We start from the raw sequence: 15,460 nt of genomic DNA on the forward strand, positions 1-15,460 counted from the left end.
TAGTGTTCTGTTCTGGAGCTGTGATAGGTAGTATCTGTTCTCGATGTTTAATTTTATGGAGCTGCTCTGTGTAGTATCTGTTTTGGAGCTGTGATGGGTAGTATCTGTTCTGGAGATGTGATGGGTAATGGTCTCTATTGGAGCTGGGATGGGTAGTATCTGTTCTGGAGCTGGGATGGGTAATGGTCTCTCCTGGAGCCGGGATGGGTAGTATCTGTTCTGGAGCTGGGATGGGTAGTATCTGTTCTGGAGCTGGGATGGGTAGTATCTGTTCTGGAGCTGGGATGGGTAGTATCTGTTCTGGAGCTGTGATGGGTAATGGTCTCTATTGGAGCTGGGATGGGTAGTATCTGTTCTGGAGCTGGGATGGGTAATGGTTTCTATTGGAGCTGGGATGGGTAGTATCTGTTCTGGAGCTGGGATGGGAAATTGTTTCTTCTGGAGCTGGGATGGGTAGTATCTGTTCTGGAGCTGTGATGGGTAGTATCTGTTCTGGAGCTGTGATGGGTAGTATCTGTTCTGGAGCTGGGATGGGTTGTATCTGTTCTGGAGCTGAGATGCGTAATGGTCTCTTCTGGAGCCGGGATGTGTAATGGTCTCTCCTGGAGCTGAGATGGGTACTGGTCTCTCCTGGAGCTGGGATGGGTAATGGTCTCTCCTGGAGCTGGGATGGGGTGTACCCGTTCTGGAGCTGGGTTGGGTAATGGTCTCTCCTGGAGCTGAGATGGGTACTGGTCTCTCCTGGAGCTGGGATGGGTAATGGTCTCTCCTGGAGCTGGGATGGGTTGTATCCGTTCTGGAGCTGGTTTGGGTAATGGTCTCTCCTGGAGCTGGGATGGGTAGTATCTGTTCTGGAGCTGGGATGGGTAATGGTCTTTCCTGGAGCTGGGATGGGTAGTATCTGTTCTGGAGCTGGGATGGGTAATGGTCTCTCCTGGAGCTGTGATGTGTAGTATCTGTTCTGGAGCTGGGATGGGTTGTATCTGTTCTTGAGCTGGGATGGGTTGTATCTGTTTTGGAGCTGGGATGGGTAGTATCTGCTCTGGAGCTGTGATGTGTAGTATCTGTTCTGGAGCTGGGGTGGGTAGTATCTGTTCTGGAGCTGGGATGGGTAGAATCTGTTCTGGAGCTGGGATGGGTAGTATCTGTTCTGGAGCTGTGATGGGTAGAATCTGTTCTGGAGCTGGGATGGGTAGTATCTGTTCTGCAGCTGGGGTGGGTAATGGTCTCTCCTGGAGCTGGGATGGGTAGTATCTGTTCTGGAGCTGGGATGGGTAGTATCTGTTCTGGAGCTGGGATGGGTAGTATCTGTTCTGGAGCTGGGATGGGTAGTATCTGTTCTGGAGCTGGGATGGGTAGTATCTGTTCTGGAGCTGGGATGGGTAGTATCTGTTCTGGAGCTGGGATGGGTAGTATCTGTTCTGGAGCTGGGATGGGTAGTATCTGTTCTGGAGCTGTGATGGGTAATGGTCTCTATTGGAGCTGGGATGGGTAGTATCTGTTCTGGAGCTGGGATGGGTAATGGTTTCTATTGGAGCTGGGATGGGTAGTATCTGTTCTGGAGCTGGGATGGGAAATTGTTTCTTCTGGAGCTGGGATGGGTAGTATCTGTTCTGGAGCTGTGATGGGTAGTATCTGTTCTGGAGCTGTGATGGGTAGTATCTGTTCTGGAGCTGGGATGGGTTGTATCTGTTCTGGAGCTGGGGTGGGTTGTACCTGTTCTGGAGCTGAGATGCGTAATGGTCTCTTCTGGAGCCGGGATGTGTAATGGTCTCTCCTGGAGCTGAGATGGGTACTGGTCTCTCCTGGAGCTGGGATGGGTAGTATCTGTTCTGGAGCTGTGATGGGTAGTATCTGTTCTGGAGCTGTGATGGGTAGTATCTGTTCTGGAGCTGGGATGGGTAATGGTCTCTCCTGGAGCTGGGATGGGTAGTATCTGTTCTGGAGCTGGGATGGGTAGTATCTGTTCTGGAGCTGTGATGGGTAGTATCTGTTCTGGAGCTTTGATGGGTAGTATCTGTTCTGGAGCTGGGATGGGTAGTATCTGTTCTGGAGCTGGGATGGGTAATGGTCTCTCCTGGAGCCGGGATGGGTAGTATCTGTTCTGGAGCTGTGATGGGTAGTATCTGTTCTGGAGCTGTGATGGGTAGTATCTGTTCTGGAGCTGGGATGGGTAATGGTCTCTCCTGGAGCTGGGATGGGTAGTATCTGTTCTGGAGCTGGGATGGGTAGTATCTGTTCTGGAGCTGTGATGGGTAGTATCTGTTCTGGAGCTTTGATGGGTAGTATCTGTTCTGGAGCTGGGATGGGTAGTATCTGTTCTGGAGCTGGGATGGGTAATGGTCTCTCCTGGAGCTGGGATGGGTAGTATCTGTTCTGGAGCTGGGATGGGTAGTATCTGTTCTGGAGCTGGGATGGGTAGTATCTGTTCTGGAGCTGGGATGTTCTTGAGATGTCCTGTTCCGGACCTGGGCTGGGTAATGTCCTGTTCTGGATGTTTAATTTTATAGAGCGGCTCTGGGTAGAGGTCTGTTCTGGAGCAGGGATGGGTAATGGTCTCTCCTGGAGCTGGGATGGGTAGTATCTGTTCTGGAGCTGGGATGGGTAATGGCCTGTTCTGGAGCTGCTCTGGGTAGTGGTCTGTTCTGGAGCTGGGATGGGTAATGGTCTCTCCTGGAGCTGGGATGGGTAGTATCTGTTCTGGAGCTGGGATGGGTAATGGTCTCTCCTGGAGCTGGGATGGGTAGTATCTGTTCTGGAGCTGGGATGGGTAGTATCTGTTCTGGAGCTGGGGTGGGTAGTATATGTTCTGGAGCTGTGATGGGTAATATCTGTTCTGGAGCTGGGATGGGTTGTATCTGTTCTGGAGCTGAGATGGGTAATGTTCTCTCCTGGAGCTGGGATGGGTTGTATCTGTTCTGGAGCTGGGATGGGTTGTATCTGTTCTGGAGCTGAGATGGGTAATGGTCTCTTCTAGAACTGGGATGGGTAATGGTCTCTCCTGGAGTTGGGATGGGTTGTATCTGTTCTGGAGCTGGGATGGGTTGTATCTGTTCTGGAGCTGGGATGGGTAATGGTCTCTTCTGGAGCTGGGATGGGTAATGGTCTCTCCTGGAGCGGGGATGGTTAGTATCTGTTCTGGAGCTGGGATGGGTAATAGTCTTTCCTGGAGCTGGGATGGGTTGTATCCGTTCTGGAGCTGGGTTTGGTAATGGTCTCTCCTGGAGCTGGGATGGGTTGTATCTGTTCTGGAGCTGGGATGGGAAATTCTCTCTTCTGGAGCTGGGATGGGTAGTATCTGTTCTGGAGCTGGGATTGGTAGTATCTGTTCTGGAGCTGGGATGGGTAGTATCTGTTCTGGAGCTGGGATGTTCTTGTGATGTCCTGTTCCGGACCTGGGCTCGGTAATGTCCTGTTCTGAATGTTTAATTTTATAGAGCTGCTCTGGGTAGAGGTCTGTTCTGGAGCAGGGATGGGTAATGGTCTCTCCTGGAGCTGGGATGGGTAGTATCTGTTCTGGAGTTGGGATGGGTAGTATCTGTTCTGGAGCTGGGGTGGGTAGTATATGTTCTGGAGCTGTGATGGGTAATATCTGTTCTGGAGCTGGGATGGGTTGTATCTGTTCTGGAGCTGAGATGGGTAATGTTCTCTCCTGGAGCTGGGATGGGTTGTATCTGTTCTGGAGCTGGGATGGGTTGTATCTGTTCTGGAGCTGAGATGGGTAATGGTCTCTTCTAGAACTGGGATGGGTAATGGTCTCTCCTGGAGTTGGGATGGGTTGTATCTGTTCTGGAGCTGGGATGGGTTGTATCTGTTCTGGAGCTGGGATGGGTAATGGTCTCTTCTGGAGCTGGGATGGGTAATGGTCTCTCCTGGAGCGGGGATGGTTAGTATCTGTTCTGGAGCTGGGATGGGTAATAGTCTTTCCTGGAGCTGGGATGGGTTGTATCCGTTCTGGAGCTGGGTTTGGTAATGGTCTCTCCTGGAGCTGGGATGGGTTGTATCTGTTCTGGAGCTGGGATGGGAAATTCTCTCTTCTGGAGCTGGGATGGGTAGTATCTGTTCTGGAGCTGGGATTGGTAGTATCTGTTCTGGAGCTGGGATGGGTAGTATCTGTTCTGGAGCTGGGATGTTCTTGTGATGTCCTGTTCCGGACCTGGGCTCGGTAATGTCCTGTTCTGAATGTTTAATTTTATAGAGCTGCTCTGGGTAGAGGTCTGTTCTGGAGCAGGGATGGGTAATGGTCTCTCCTGGAGCTGGGATGGGTAGTATCTGTTCTGGAGCTGGGATGGGTAGTGGTCTGTTCTGGAGCTGGGATGGGTAATGGTCTCTCCTGGAGCTGGGATGGGTAGTATCTGTTCTGGAGCTGGGATGGGTAATGGTCTCTCCTGCAGCTGGGGTGGGTAATGGTCTGTCCTGGAGCCGGGATGGGTAGTATCTGTTCTGGAGCTGGGATGGGTAATGGTCTCTCCTGGAGGTGGGATGGGTAGTATCTGTTCTGGAGCTGAGATGGGTAATGTTCTCTCCTGGAGCTGGGATGGGTTGTATCTGTTCTAGAGCTGGGATAGGTTGTATCTGTTCTGGAGCGGGGATGGTTAGTATCTGTTCTGGAGCTGGGATGGGTAATGGTCTCTCCTGGAGCTGGGATGGGTAGTATCTGTTCTGGAGCTGGGATGGGTAATGGTCTCTCCTGGAGCTGGGATGGGTAGTATCTGTTCTGGAGTTGGGATGGGTAGTATCTGTTCTGGAGCTGGGGTGGGTAGTATATGTTCTGGAGCTGTGATGGGTAATATCTGTTCTGGAGCTGGGATGGGTTGTATCTGTTCTGGAGCTGAGATGGGTAATGTTCTCTCCTGGAGCTGGGATGGGTTGTATCTGTTCTGGAGCTGGGATGGGTTGTATCTGTTCTGGAGCTGAGATGGGTAATGGTCTCTTCTAGAACTGGGATGGGTAATGGTCTCTCCTGGAGTTGGGATGGGTTGTATCTGTTCTGGAGCTGGGATGGGTTGTATCTGTTCTGGAGCTGGGATGGGTAATGGTCTCTTCTGGAGCTGGGATGGGTAATGGTCTCTCCTGGAGCGGGGATGGTTAGTATCTGTTTTGGAGCTGGGATGGGTAATAGTCTTTCCTGGAGCTGGGATGGGTTGTATCCGTTCTGGAGCTGGGTTTGGTAATGGTCTCTCCTGGAGCTGGGATGGGTTGTATCTGTTCTGGAGCTGGGATGGGAAATTCTCTCTTCTGGAGCTGGGATGGGTAGTATCTGTTCTGGAGCTGGGATTGGTAGTATCTGTTCTGGAGCTGGGATGGGTAGTATCTGTTCTGGAGCTGGGATGTTCTTGTGATGTCCTGTTCCGGACCTGGGCTCGGTAATGTCCTGTTCTGAATGTTTAATTTTATAGAGCTGCTCTGGGTAGAGGTCTGTTCTGGAGCAGGGATGGGTAATGGTCTCTCCTGGAGCTGGGATGGGTAGTATCTGTTCTGGAGCTGGGATGGGTAGTGGTCTGTTCTGGAGCTGGGATGGGTAATGGTCTCTCCTGGAGCTGGGATGGGTAGTATCTGTTCTGGAGCTGGGATGGGTAATGGTCTCTCCTGCAGCTGGGGTGGGTAATGGTCTGTCCTGGAGCCGGGATGGGTAGTATCTGTTCCGGAGCTGGGATGGGTAATGGTCTCTCCTGGAGCTGGGATGGGTAGTATCTGTTCTGGAGCTGAGATGGGTAATGTTCTCTCCTGGAGCTGGGATGGGTTGTATCTGTTCTAGAGCTGGGATAGGTTGTATCTGTTCTGGAGCGGGGATGGTTAGTATCTGTTCTGGAGCTGGGATGGGTAATGGTCTCTCCTGGAGCTGGGATGGGTAGTATCTGTTCTGGAGCTGGGATGGGTAATGGTCTCTCCTGGAGCTGGGATGGGTAGTATCTGTTCTGGAGCTGGGATTGGTAGTATATGTTCTGGAGCTGGGATGTTCTTGTGATGTCCTGTTCCGGACCTGGGCTGGGTAATGTCCTGTTCTGGATGTTTAATTTTATAGAGCTGCTCTGGGTAGTGGTCTGTTCTGGAGCAGGGCTGGGAAATTGCCTGTTCTGGAGCTGCTCTGGGTAGTGATTTGTTCTGGAGCTGGGCTGGGAAATGGCCTGTTCTAGAGCTGCTCTGGGTAGTGGTCTGTTCTGGAGCAGGGCTGGGAAATTGCCTGTTCTGGAGCTGCTCTGGGTAGTGATTTGTTCTGGAGCTGGGCTGGGAAATGGCCTGTTCTAGAGCTGCTCTGGGTAGTGGTCTGTTCTGGAGCTGGGCTGGGAAATGGCCTGTTCTGGAGCTGCTCTGGGTAGTGGTCTGTTCTGGAGTTGGGCTAGGTAATGACCTGTTCTTGGAGCTGGGTTGCGTAGTGGTCAGTCCTTGAGCTGGGCTGGGGTCCATTTACTCCACGGATTGTTGATGCTTTATACCACAGATCCTGTGGGAGTCATAAATATTGATGGCACTGGTAAATGTATGAAGATAGTGTCTCTGTCCTGGGGAATACATTCTGTTTCTTTAAGTAGTCAAGGACCTGTACACTTTGTACATCATACACACAGAGGACTCAATGGGACTTGATCTTCAAAGTGTTTCTTTGCTTGCTCTTATTTAAAAAAATAAAAAATAAAAGTTTTTCAGTTGCAAAGATTATACATTGAAACTCTGGATGGGTAGCTGGACGCAATGGAAATGAATTGTGTTTTATTTTACATCAAAACCTTCCACCAACACAATAAGTTTAGGCCTTCATAGAAACATGGTAAAAGCATCAGAATACAACATCTTATGAAAAAACATCAAATAAGATTCTGACCGCAGACATGTTATAACCAGCTACAGAGCACTCAGATCTGTTTAAAGTGTCTTACAACCCTCTGGATAAAACCCCAGCAGTCTGTTCCTCCATGTTATAGAGGGTCTAATTCCAGTAGACAGCTAACTGGACCCAACAGGACTCTGTCACTTCTGGTTAGCATCAGACCATAAGAGACCTGCCCCAAATTAACCTCCTTCATAACCAAACACTGAGATTGTCCTCCAACAGAAAAAAACTGAAACGACAACAACTTATTCAGTACCTGTCACCTCTCCTTAATAAATAAGAATATCCTTTTGTGGGAGCAGGCGTTGGGGCGGTGTTGTCTCCGAGCCTGTCGGGGTGAGAGGAGGGGAGATTGGGAGGAGCCGTGCTCCGTAGATTAAACATCTAGTCTGGCCAGGCAGCTCTAATGAAAAGCAATAGAGATTCACAGGGTTTTAATGAACAACACAGATTTTACACAGACCAATTTATTGGGCCAATTCCCCCCTGTCCATCACACTGCCCCCTTTTCTCACTTTCTCTCTCTCTCTCTCTCTCTCTCTCTCTTTCTCTCTCTCTCACTTTCTCAAACCCTCTCTCTCTCTCTCTCTCTCTCTCTTTTCCTCTTACTCTTTCTGCTTCCCCCTTCTCTTTAGTTAGTCTGTCAGGGGTGAGTGTGGGGGAAATTTGCCGGCTGCCCAGGAAAGGTGAGGACCCTGTTGACTCAATCGACTGCATGACACCTCTGATCTCCCTCTCCGGATCAGTAAGCAACCTTGTTACCGTGGCGATGAGATGCAACCATGTTACCCTGGTGATAAGATGCAACCTTGTTACCTTGGCGATGAGACGCATGGAATTAATTACTGTGTGTGACCCTGTAGTTGGGCAACTCACCCAAATGTTCACCAGTGTGGTTAATAACAGGGCAGAGTGGCAACACCTTGTTTAGTTTATACACTTTCCTGTGATTCAGTCAGTCAGTCAGGACGCACACAGACTTTTCCCAGAAGCTAGTCTGCTATGGGGTTAGAATTGTATCAGAAGGTATCTGTTTTCACGTTACAGTCTTACCAAGGAAACAATCACTTTAAAAGCACAAGAGACCCAAAGTGCAGTTTATTTTTTATACCAGTCAGAGATTTGTACACAATGCTAAAATAGTAATCAGATCAGATTGTAATAAAACTGTCTGATGCTTCATAGTCAATAACATGTTTGGAAATAACATCTCTGTTGTATAATAGTACATTATGTGTGTTACATATTTCTGTTTACTGGATTCTATCCTACTTTTAGTAATAATGTCATCCTTTCATTGAATTGAATGGCTTCTTTTAATGGAGCAGCATATGGTTCTAGGATTATAACGATTGATCATGATGGCAAGATAGGCATCTGTTAGTTGTTACAATGATGATTTGTATTCTACAGTTTGTGCAAGGGAGTAACTTTGTGTTGCACATTGGGGGGGGGGGGGGGGATCAGTGTCAATGGGTTGCGGGTTCCGGGTTCAACTAAGGTGAACGCACCAATTTGTAAGTCGCTCTGGATAAGAGCGTCTGCTAAATGACTTAAATGTAAATGTAAACTCCCTTCTAGCGGCGTCTGGTGACATGCCCTGCCGTGAGATTTTAAAAAATATATATAGAAAATAGCTGTGAAATGGTCATTTCTGGTGAATTTCCTGATAATGTGGTCCAATTATTGTATGTTCTGCATTTGCAATGTTCTTTTGAAGGCCAACCCCCCATTGTTGTGCGTGGCCAAAGACCTATATTTTCATGTCATCTGACCTTTTTTTTTTTTTTTTTTTATTGAAACTTTATTTAATTAACAAGGCAAGTCCGTTAAGAACAAATTCTTATTTACATTTACAGTTACAATTACCGTAGCACTGCCTGGAGTTTGCTAAACGGTATTGGCACTTGGAACCAGTGCTATGGTCATATGACATGAAAATATAGGTCTTTCGCCATGCACACCAGCGGTGGGTTGGCCTTCGAAAGAACAAATGCAGAACACACCTCACTCCTACTGTAACATATCGTGGTAGATCTTTGATGTCATTGGGCTATTTTGCTTCCACTGGTCCTGAGGTCCTTGTTAAGGTCAACGGCATCAGGAACTTTACCAAGTACCAGGATATTTTTGCACAAAACCTGGTTGCTTAGCCAGAAGGCTGAAATTTGGCTGCAACTGGATCTTCCAGCAAAACAATAACCCCAAGCATACATCAAGGTCCTCACAGAAATGGTTAATTGACCACAAAAATCATATTTTTGCAATGGTCATCTCATTCTCCTGACTTGAACCCCATTGAAGGCCTGTGGTTTGAATTGAAGAGGGAAGTCCATAAGCACAGACCAAGGACATGAAGGATCTGGAAAGATTCTGTATGGAGGAATGGTCTAAGATCCCTCCCACTGTGTTCTCTAATCAGATTCTGTATGGAGGAATGGTCTAAGATTCCTCCCACTGTGTTCTCTAATCAGATTCTGTATGGAGGAATGGTCTAAGATCCCGCCCACTGTATTCTCTAATCAGATTCTGTATGGAGGAATGGTCTAAGATCCCTCCCACTGTGTTCTCTAATCAGATTCTGTATGGAGGAATGGTCTAAGATCCCACCCACTGTGTTCTCTAATCAGATTCTGTATGGAGGAATGGTCTAAGATCCCACCCACTGTGTTCTCTAATCAGATTCTGTATGGAGAAAAGACAGACCATTCCTCCATACAGAATCTGATTAGAGAACACAGTGGGTGGGATCTTAGACCATTCCTCCATACAGAATCTGATTAGAGAACACAGTGAACACAGCACCCCCATAGAGACTGCCAGAGGACCGAACAGCATCCCCTCCGATTTTACACACTGAACTCTGTCTGCAAAGTAGTTGGTGAACCAGGCACGGCAGTCATCAGAAAAACCGAGGCTACTGAGTCTGCCGATAAGAATATGGTGATTGACCGAGTCGAAAGCCTTGGCAAGGTCGATGAAGACGGCTGCACAGTACTGTCTTTTATCGATGGCGGTTATGATATCGTTTAGTACCTTGAGCGTGGCTGAGGTGCACCCGTGACCGGCTCGGAAACCAGTTTGCACAGCGGAGAAGATACGGTGGGATTCGAGATGGTCAGTGACCTGTTTGTTGACTTGGCTTTCAAAGACCTTAGATAGGCAGGGCAGGATGGATATAGGTCTGGGTTTGGGTCCAGGGTGTCTCCCCCTTTGAAGAGGAGGATGACTGCGGCAGCTTTCCAATCCTTGGGGATCTCAGACGATATGAAAGAGAGGTTGAACAGGCTGGTAATAGGGGTTGCGACAATGGCGGCGCATAGTTTCAGAAATAGAGGGTCCAGATTGTCAAGCCCAGCTGATTTGTAAGGGTCCAGGTTTTGCAGCTCTTTCAGAACATCTGCTATCTGGATTTGGGTAAAGGAGAATCTGGAGAGGCTTGGGCGAGTAGCCGCGGGGGGGGCGGAGCTGTTGGCCGAGGTTGGAGCAGCCAGGCGGAAGGCATGGCCAGCCGTTGAGAAATGCTTGTTGAAGTTTTCGAAAATCATGGATTTATCGGTGGTGACCGTGTTTCCTAGCCTCAGTGCAGTGGGCAGCTGGGAGGAGGTGCTCTTGTTCTCCATGGACTTATTAACAGTGTCCCGTACTTTTTGGAGTTAGAGCTACAGGATGCAAATTTCAGCTTGAAAAAAGCTGACTGACTGCGTGTATTGGTTCCTGACTTCCCTGAACAGTTGCATATCGCAGGGACTATTCGATGCTATTGCAGTCCGCCACAGGATGTTTTTGTGCTGGTCGAGGGCAGTCAGGTCTGGAGTGAACCAAGGGCTATATCTGTTCTTAGTTCTGCATTTTTTTAACAGGGCATGCTTGTCTAAGATGGTGAGGAAGTTACTTTTAAAGAATGACCAGGCATCCTCAACTGACGGGATGAGGTCAATATCCTTCCAGGATACCCGGGCCTGGTCGATGTGTGGCCACCAGTCAGATTTTGACATCAATGCTAAGGAAATGACAGATACATTAAAATGAGAGGCTACAAGGACAAAAACTCTTTATTCTGCAATAATACAATTATCTCAAAAACCAAGAGAGGCAAGGTTCTGTGCAGTCAAGTTTATCCACACCAATCTCAACAAACCATTTCCGTATGGACCTCACTTTTTGCACATGGGCATTGTCATGCTGAAATAGGGTCTTCCCAAAACTGTTGCCACAAAGTTAGAAGCACATGTCTAGAATGTAATTTTATGCTTTAAGATTTATCTTAACTGGAACTGCCTGAACAATGAACTTTAAAGTTGGCACCATGCATTCTGGCAGGTAGCGTTCTCCTGGGATCTACCAGATTCGTCTGTCAGACTGCCAGGTGGTGAACTGTGATTTATCACGCCAGAGAACAGATGATTTTTACTCGCTACACGCTTCAGAACTCGGAAGACCCATTCTGTGAGCTTGTATGGCCTACCACTTTGTGGCTGAGACGTTATTCCTCCTAGACATTTCCAACTAGCAGCACTTACAGTTGACACGGGCAGCTCTAGCAGGGCAGAAATTTGATAAACTGACTTGTTGGAAAGGTGGCATCCTATGCCGGTGCCACGTTGAAAGTCTTTGAGCTCTTCTGTAAGGCCATTCTAGTGTCAATGTTTGGCTATGGAGATTGCATGGCTGTGTGCTCAATTTTATTCACCTCTCAGCAGCGTGTGGTTGAAATATCCCAGTTTAAGCAGTTAAGCCCACCCGACACGCAGGCGTCCCATCTAGCCATCTGGAAATGCAAATGCGCTACGCTAAATGCTAAAAACTCAAACGTTCATTAAAACACACATGCAGGGTACTGAATTAAAGCTACACTCATTGTGAATCTAGCCAACAAGTCAGATTTTTAAAATGCTTTTCGGCGAAAGCATGAGAAGCTATTATCTGATAGCATGCAACACCCCGAAATACCTGAAGGGGACGTAAACAAAATGATTAGCATAGCCGTCGCTACACAAAACGCAGAAATAAAATAACTATGAAATAACACATATGGAATAATGTAGCAACCAAAAAAGTGTTAAACTAATTAAAATATATTTTAGATTTTAGATTCTTCAATGTAGCCACCCATTGCCTTGATGACAGTTTTGCACTCTCTTGGCATTCTCTCAACTAGCTTCATGAAGTAGTCACCTGGAATGCATTTCAATTAACAGGTGTGCCTTCTTAAAAGTTAATTTGTGAAATGTCTTTCCTTCTTAATGCATTCGAGCCAATCAATTGGGTTGTAACAAGGCGTCACATTGTATAATGATAGGAGACAGGCGCAGGAATAGGAAATAGGGGGATTTGAATTCTCTACCCAAAATAGCGTACGTCATGAACATGGCGTGGACGAAGTCCAAAACAAAAACAGTATATATATATATATAACACAGAGCTGTAACCCAAACAAAGAGTGAGGTGTAAAAATCTAATGAACGCACGGGAAGAGACCTGTAATAACAATTAAATAGGGTGCAGGCCAGGCAGCAGGCTGTTAGCCAGCCTGCCAGCATAGTGGAGTCTGCCACTAGCACAGTCAGTGTAGTCAGCTCAGCTATCACCATTGAGACCGTGTCTGTGCCTCGACCTAGGTTGGGCAAAACTAAACATGGCGGTGTTCGCCTTAGCAATCTCACTAGGATAAAGACCACCTCCATTCCTGTCTTTACTGAAAGAGATCATGATACCTCACATCTCAAAATAGGGCTACTTAATGTTAGATCCCTTACTTCAAAGGCAATTATAGTCAATGAACTAATCACTGATCATAATCTTGATGTGATTGGCCTGACTGAAACATGGCTTAAGCCTGATTAATTTACTGTGTTAAATGAGGCCTCACCTCCTGGCTACACTAGTGACCATATCCCACGTGCATCCCGCAAAGGCGGAGGTGTTGCTAACATTTACGATAGCAAATTTCAATTTACAAAAAAAGAAATGACGTTTTCGTCTTTTGAGCTTCTAGTCATGAAATCTATGCAGCCTACTCAATCACTTTTTATAGCTACTGTTTACAGGCCTCCTGGGCCATATACAGCGTTTCTCACTGAGTTCCCTGAATTCCTATCGGACCTTGTAGTCATAGCAGATAATATTCTAATCTTTGGTGACTTTAATAGTCACATGGAAAAGTCCACAGACCCACTCCAAAAGGCTTTCGGAGCCATCATCGACTCAGTGGGTGTTGTCCAACATGTCTCTGGACCCACTCACTGTCACAGTCATACGCTAGACCTAGTTTTGTCCCATGGAATAAATGTTGTGGATCTTATTGTTTTTACTCATAATCCTGGACTATCGGACCACCATTTTATTACGTTTGCAATTGCAACAAATAATCTGCTCAGACCCCAACCAAGAAACATCAAACACAAAGATTCCTTGATGTCCTTCCAGATTCCCTCTGTCTACCCAAGGACGCCAGAGGACAAAAATCAGTTAACCAGCTAACTGAGGAACTCAATTTAACCTTACGCAATACCCTAGATGCAGTTGCACCCCTAAAAACTAAAAACATTTCTCATAAGAAACTAGCTCCCTGGTACACAGAAAATACCCGAGCTCTGAAGCAAGCTTCCAGAAAATTGGAACGGAAATGGCGCCACACCAAACTGGAAGTCTTCCGACTAGCTTGGAAAGACAGTACCGTGCAGTACCGAAGAGCCCTTACTGCTGCTCGATCATCCTATTTTTCTAACTTAATTGAGGAAAATAAGAACAATCCGAAATTCCTTTTTGATACTGTCGCAAAGCTAACTAAAAAGCAGCATTCCCCAAGAGAGGATGACTTTCACTTTAGCAGTGATAAATTCATGAACTTCTTTGAGGAAAAGATTATGATTATTAGAAAGCAAATTACAGACTGCTCTTTAAATCTGCGTATTCCTTCAAAGCTCAGTTGTCCTGAGTCTGCACAACTCTGCCAGGACCTAGGATCAAGAGAGACGCTCAAGTGTTTTAGTACTATATCTCTTGACACAATGATGAAAATAATCATGGCCTCTAAACCTTCAAGCTGCATACTGGACCCTATTCCAACAAAACTACTGAAAGAGCTGCTTCCTGTGCTTGGCCCTCCTATGTTGAACATAATAAACGCCTCTCTATCCACCGGATGTGTACCAAACTCACTAAAAGTGGCAGTAATAAAGCCTCTCTTGAAAAAGCCAAACCTTGACCCAGAAAATATAAAAAAAACTATCGGCCTATATCGAATCTTCCATTCCTCTCAAAAATTTTAGAGAAGGCTGTTGCGCAGCAACTCACTGCCTTCCTGAAGACAAACAATGTATACGAAGTATACAATTTCTGGCCTGGTTTAGATCTTATCTGTCGGAAAGATATCAGTTTGTCTCTGTGAATGGTTTGTCCTCTGACAAATCAACTGTAAATTTCGGTGTTCCTCAAGGTTTCGTTTTAGGACCACTATTGTTTTCACTATATATTTTATTCGAAAACACAATGTTAACTTTCACTGCTATGCGGATGACACACAGCTGTACATTTCAATGAAACATGGTGAAGCCCAAAAATTTCCCTTGCTAGAAGCATGTGTTTCAGACATAAGGAAGTGGATGGCTGCAAACGTTCTACTTTTAAACTCGGACAAAACAGAGATGCTTGTTCTAGGTCCCAAGAAACAAAGAGATCTTCTGTTGAATCTGACAATTAATCTTAATGGTTGTACAGTTGTCTCAAATAAAACTGTGAAGGACCTCGGCCTTACTCTGGACCCTGATCTCTCTTTTGAAGAACATATCAAGACCATTTCAAGGACAGCTTTTTTCCATCTACGTGACATTGCAAAAATCAGAAACTTTCTTTCCAAAAATGATGCAGAAAAATGTATCCATGCTTTTGTCACTTCTAGGTTAGACTACTGCAATGCTATACTTTCCGGCTACCCGGATAAAGCACTAAATAAACTTTAGTTAGTGCTAAATACGGCTGCTAGAATCCTGACTAAAACCAAACATTTTGATCATATTACTCCAGTGCTAGCCTCTCTACACTGGCTTCCGGTCAAAGCAAGGGCTGATTTCAAGGTTTTACTGCTAACCTACAAAGCATTACATGGGCTTGCTCCTACCTATCTCTCTGATTTGGTCCTGCCGTACATACCTACACGTACGCTACGGTCACAAGACGCAGGCCTCCTAATTGTTCCTAGAATTTCTAAGCAAACAGCTGGAGGCAGGGCTTTCTCCTATAGAGCTCCATTTTTATGGAACGGTCTGCCTACCCATGTCAGAGACGCAAACTCAGTCTCAACCTTTAAGTCTTTACTGAAGACTCATCTCTTCAGTGGGTCATATGATTGAGTGTAGTCTGGCCCAGGAGCGGGAAGGTGAACGGAAAGGCTCTGCCTGGCCGGTTCCCCTCTTTCCACTGGGATTCTGTGCCTCTAACCCTATTACAGGGGCTGAGTCACTGGCTTACTGGGGCTCTCTCATGCCGTCTCTGGAAGGGGTGCGTCACCTGAGTGGGTTGATTCACTGATGTGGTCATCCTGTCTGGGTTGGCGCCCCCCCCCCTTGGGTTGTGCCGTGGCGGAGATCTTTGTGGGCTATACTCAGCCTTGCCTCAGGATGGTAA

Source organism: Oncorhynchus nerka, linkage group LG4, assembly GCF_034236695.1.
Source record: "Oncorhynchus nerka isolate Pitt River linkage group LG4, Oner_Uvic_2.0, whole genome shotgun sequence".
NCBI classification, from domain to species: domain Eukaryota; kingdom Metazoa; phylum Chordata; class Actinopteri; order Salmoniformes; family Salmonidae; genus Oncorhynchus; species Oncorhynchus nerka.